Genomic DNA, 6274 nt, shown 5'->3' with positions numbered 1-6274 from the left:
TTCTTCGACCTTTCCCACTGTAATACCGTCTCAATCTTAGAAGGATCTACAGAAATTCCTTGTCTTGATATCACATGACCAAGGAACTTCACTTCCGACAGCCAGAAATCACACTTCTCTTTCTTAGCATACAACTGGTGTTCACGAAGAGTCTGAAGAACAATTCTCAAATGATGTTCATGTTCTTCCCAAGTCTTCAAATAAACCAAGATGTCATCGATGATGATGATCACGAACTGATCCAAGTACGGCCGGAAAACACGATTCATTAAATCCATAAACGCAGCCGGGGCATTTGTCAGCCCGAAAGGCATTACCAAGAACTCGAAGTGCCCATACCGAGTTCTAAAGGCAGTTTTCGGGATGTCTTCCTCCTTAATCTTCAGTTGATAGTACCCAGACCTCAAGTCAATCTTAGAGTAATACTGTGGTCCACCTAACTGATCGAATAACTCATCGATCATCGGCAGTGGGTATTTATTCTTCACAGTTACCCTATTCAATTGACGATAGTCAATGCACAACCAGAGAGATCCGTCATGCTTCTTCACAAACAACACCGGTGCACCCCAAGGGGAAGTACTATTCCTGATATACCATTTTTCCGCTAGCTCCTCGAGCTGCTTTCTTAATTCCCTCATTTCAGCATGTGCCATCCGGTATGGAGGAATAGAGATAGGCGCCGTTCCCGGAACTAAATCAATACCGAATTCAATCTCCCGTTCTGGTGGTAAACCGGGTAGCTCATCAGGAACTACATCTATGAATTCATCCACCACAGGAATTCCCGCACTGTCTCCAATCACCTCGGGTTCACCTTCTAGAGCAAGAAGGAAAGAGAAAAAAGCTAGATTTCTACGTCCTCCAACACTGTACCTCAGTAGTCGTTCTCCCAGGACTGGATTCATATATGCCTGATAAGCAATCACCACTCCGGAGGTTGTCACTAAAGTCACTCTTCTACGGTAGCAATCAACAATCGCACTGTATTTTGACAGCCAATCCATTCCGAGTACCACGTCAAACAAACTCATCAGAAGAATAATTAAGTCAGCTCTCAATCGTTCACCACCAATCATGATTTCACATGATATACACACATCATTACCTCCAACATCCCAGTGGGGAGTTCAAAGTCATCAGGACTTCCAAGTTCTCAGATTTCAGTTTCAAAGTTTGAACAAAAGAACTTGATATAAAAGAGTGTGTAGCACCTGTATCAAACAACACATGAGCAAGAGAATGATAGATTAGAATCATACCCTCAACCACCGTGTTCCTAGCCTGTACTCCAGAGCTACCTCCTGTCAGGATATAAGCTTGTCCATGCACATTCCTCTTCCCTTTATCACCAACATTAGGCCTCTGAGTCCCTGGTCTATACTGTTGTGGTGGAGATATCTGTATTGGTCCCGGTGCCTGAGGCCGAAACTGTGAGTATTGGTGCGAACAGTAGGTTAGAACATGAGGGTATGGCATCGGCAGTTGTGGCTGATAGGGCGGCACAAACAGCAGTGGTCTTGCTTAACAGTAAAAAGCCTCACTCTGAGATTGCTGAGCCGGCGGTTGATTCTGATTTGGGCAGTTCCTCTTAATGTGGCCAACTTGCCCACAATAATGACATTTGGGACTGTAAGGACCACTCCTGTCACTTCCAGAAGAACTACTACCACCACTGATCATTTCCTCGTTGATCTGTCCTTGATTGCGGTTTCTTCTACCACTCCGTTGTGGCCCACCTGAAGCAGAAGGTCCACCAGAAGCAGAAACTCGACCAACTGCTTCCTTACTTTGCTGATAAGCTAGGTTATCCTGCTCCACACTTGTAGCAGCAACCACCAAATCCCAAAAATTTTGGATTCTCAAAGCCACCAAGGGTCTCCTCACAGAGTTCTTAAGACCCTTTTCAAATTTCAGGCATCTGAGGTGCTCAGACTCCACCAGAAAAGGTGCAAAGCGAGATAAGTCATTAAATTTAGCTTCATATTACCTCACTATCATATTGCTCTGGAGTAAAGACATAAACTCCATGGCCTTTTCATCCGTATAGCTTTGAGGGAAGTACTGCTCATTAAAGAGAACCTCAAACTGTTCCCAGGTCATTCCTGCAACATTTAACCTTTTCCTCACCTGTTTCCACCAAGTGCTCGCTTAGCCTTCTATTTTGTACACCGCAAATTCCACCCAGTATTCATCAGGCACTCTCATAGTATTCAAGTGTTTAACTATGGAATCAAACTAGAATTCCGCCTCCTGGGGTCCGCCCTCACTATTGAACGTTGGGATTGGTGCACGTCTAAATTCCCAAAAATAACCCTGCTTCCTATCCTCAGTCGGTCGCTCAATTTAAGCTTGAGTGGCCATTCCTTGGAACGTAGCATACATGGCATCCATGAACTCCTGGTTCTGTGGTGCCGGGTTGTTAACTGACCTACGACATGGTGGCATCACCTTTATCTGAAAAGGAACTAGACTGTTCAATGGATTCCTGATGTCACACATGTATGTACAATCATGTGGATTCTTAACCTAAGGGTCTGATACCACTCTGTCACGCCCCGGAACAGAGGTCGGTGACATGGAGCTCGATTAGGGGTTAAACGCATGGTAATAAAGAAAATTCCCGACGATCCCCACACTCAATTTAAAATAAATTACAGGACCTATCCACAGGATCTCATTACCGTACATACATGAACATGTAAATACGCATTACATTACATCATCCACAGTCTAGAAATCTAAATATCAGAGTTTACAAATTCTTACATATATCCAAGAGGATGAACACAATCCTCACTTGATCAAAGGGTAGCAAATGATCCAGCTACCTCGCGCCACTCATAGAGTCGCCTGGGAGGGGTTTAATACATTTGAAACATGAAAACTGTGAGCGAAAGGCCCAGTAGGATATAATTTGAAATAAACTTTATAAATAAATAAGTGAGTAAATAAATAAATGGACAAGTAAATAAAATAAGACATTCAGTTCTGACACAACAGCCAGAACCTCACATCATTTTTCTCAAAGGAAATAGAACTGAAAATCACCGTATTACAGGCATCAGCAAATAATTTATATTAAGATAAATTACTTACACAACCACGTGCACAAGCCATATCACCCCTAGGGTTTCGGGTCCTGCCCCCAAGGATGCACTCTCCACATCATATCTTGGCCATCAGCCAGTTTGCCGGTTCGTAAGATCTCTTATCTTAAGAAATCATTCATTAAACTTTTTGAAATTGTTTATTATAATTCCCACGAACTACAACAAGCCATGGGTCCCATGAACTACAACAAGCCATGGTTTTCAAGTATTTTTCTTTCGCAAACAAGCCCCTTTTCTTTAAAACATTTGCAAGGCCAAAACTCCTTTAAAATCAGGCTTACAAGGAAAAAAGGTAAGAAATCCTACCTCGAAAATATCAAACCTGTGGCTAGTGGTGCACTATTCTGGCTTCTGCTTTCTCAAGCCACTCAATCCGAGTCCTCAACTAACATTGATACAAGACAACACTTTAGGATTCAATTTTCATTCCTAAAACAATTCAGTCTCAATTATATCTTTTGATTTCCTATTAGTGTACCATAATTCAATTACCGGTTTCACAAACCATTTCATGTTTCAAATCATCATTCCAAAGGTTTTCAATCTCAAAACATGGATTAAAGATGCTAATCCATCTACTTTAGGTCCCCAAATAAAGTTAATTTGGGTCATCCTCGAAAACAGAGGTCAAAACAACATTTTCAGGCCAAACGAGGTCAAACTCCGTGTACACCGGTCGATCGGTGATAGAGCAGTGCAACACCACCGGTTGACCGGTGGTGTGCAATCCGGTCGACCGGACAAGTCGACCAGTCAGGCCAATGCAATCCGGTCGACCAATGAAGAACACCAGTGTGAGAAAACTCACAAAAATCAGTCTGAAAACCTACAAATCCAGTCCCAAATCACAATATCTCAAGGGACAACCACTAGATCCGGGTTCTAGGCACTTAATCAAGTCCAAAGAACCTAAGATCTCCAATTTCTACCATAGTTTTACTCAAAATCCATAAAAATCCGTTTTGAACCAAAATAAGTTTTTAAATCCGAAAAACATGAGATTCAAGAGAGGTTATTTCAGTAATCTTACCTCGAATCCTTCTCTTGACGTTGAAAACTTCTTTAAATCTTTCCTTGGTTCAAGATCTGGTTGATTTTGAAGCAAAACGGGAGAGAGAGAGAGTGAGTGTGAGAGAACGAGAGAGTAAGAGAGTGAAAGAGAGAGAGAGAGTGCTCGGGAAGGAAAAGGAAAATGAAGGAAAGAAAAGAAAAGAAAAAAGGACAAATGTCACAAGCTTAAAAGACAGTCCAAAAATGTGCCCATACACACTTCTGGGTAAAAGTATAAATACTGAGAATATTTAAATACCTTAGAATTATTTAAATTCACACGTAAGAAACATTCATTAATTAATAACCAATTGATTAATTCAGATCAGGCACACTAATAAATCTCAATTACTTTAATTAGTCTCATTTAATTCTCCGGGGTGTTACAACTGCGTGGCTGTCAGTTTGTCAAATCTCAATGTAATTTCTATTTTAAAATCTTGCTATGAGGTGAGTTTCACTAGTAAATAGATATGATTTAATTTAGTGGGACCCATTACTTTATAAGTGGATTTTATTCTCACAGGATTAATACCAAATTATGTTTTAATCATTGATTGTTTTTCAACATATATGAATTATGGACAATTTTAAGTTGTGCATTGTAATTTTAATACTAACATGCACATATGATTGTTAAGAAATTAATTCAACAATTAAAAATAATAATTTGTAGAGTAAATATACATGTACTACCATATGATTGTCTTATTCTTTTTTATTGTTTTTAAAAATATTTATGCACATATTTTAAAGCATAAAAAGAATATTTTTGTAAATAGTATTTTGGTTAACAAACATTTAAGAAAAGATAAGAGAAAAAAATCATAAGAATGATGGTATGTTTGGTCATAAAACTTAAAAAACAACTTCTTATTTTTTAAAGGGAGATTCTTTGGTATGCCGGTATACCGGTAGATCAAATTTTTCTAACTGTTGGATATGCGTACATTTTGACTTTTACGTGATTTTATGCAGATCTAACGGTTAGAAAACATAACATATCGGTATGTTGATATACTAGAGAAGGTTCCTTTTTTAAAACATAAAACATAATTTGCTCTAAATACAAAACAACGTATTCGGATAAAAAAGAGTTTTCAAAAATTTATTGCCTTTAGTTTCTCTTAATGTAATTTCTAATATGAAGAATTTTTATATCAGTATATATACACAGAGAGTAATCGTGTATTAAGTTTTAATTACCGTATTATTATTAAAAGCATATAATAGCTCAAAAAGATATTTACAAAAAATGACTAAAATGAAAGAGAAAAAAATCTCAGAGAGCCGAAAAAAATATAGCGACACTGTTATTGTTCACGCATTTTACCCCAATAAGTACGTGAACAGTAAATGGATTTTTCAAGATGAAAAGGAAAAAAACATCAAAAGAAAAAAAAGTGAATAGTAAAAAACATTGTTCATAAGGGGTGATTTTCAACCAAAATTACATCGTTTCAACCATTGACATTTCTATATATTGTTATAGATTATAGATTACATATAATCTCTCCTCACTTCTCTCTTTTTCCTAGTTTTCTCTTCACTTTTTTCTTTTTCATTATTTTCTGTTCACTTTTTACGATCGAGTTTTGAATCAATATTGAATTTGATAGGGTATTTTTTTTTACAAATAATAATAATAAAGATAAATTCAATCTATAATTTTCTATAAAAAATGAGACGTCAAATAAAGGTGTGTGTTTGGAGGATAGGTTCAAAGAGTGTTTTCTCTTATAAAAAAAAGTTGAATTTAAAAAATTTTACTACAGTATTTTCTCTCACAAAATTTAAATTCTAGTTCAACCCATCCGGTTTGAACCCACCTTCTAAATGAGTCCTTCATTTTTAAAATTACATCTTGATCCCTTAATTTTTCAAAAAATTATATTTTAACCCTTTTACTTTTACAAAGTTATATTTTGACTCTTTATTTTACATAAAACTATATTTTAATCCCTCAATTATATAAAATTATATTTTAACCCATAATTTTTAATTAATAATTTGAGCCTTAATTTTAAGAAAATTATATTTTTATCCTCATTTTATCTTAAGAAAACAATTATCAAGCACTATTTGTTCTCTAATAATAAAAGATAATAGTT

The sequence above is a fragment of the Morus notabilis genome, unplaced genomic scaffold, assembly GCF_000414095.1.
Source record: "Morus notabilis unplaced genomic scaffold, ASM41409v2 Scaffold100, whole genome shotgun sequence".
In the NCBI taxonomy this organism is placed as follows: domain Eukaryota; kingdom Viridiplantae; phylum Streptophyta; class Magnoliopsida; order Rosales; family Moraceae; genus Morus; species Morus notabilis.
The sequence above is the reverse complement of the archived record's forward strand: the minus strand, read 5'-3'. Positions refer to the sequence as shown.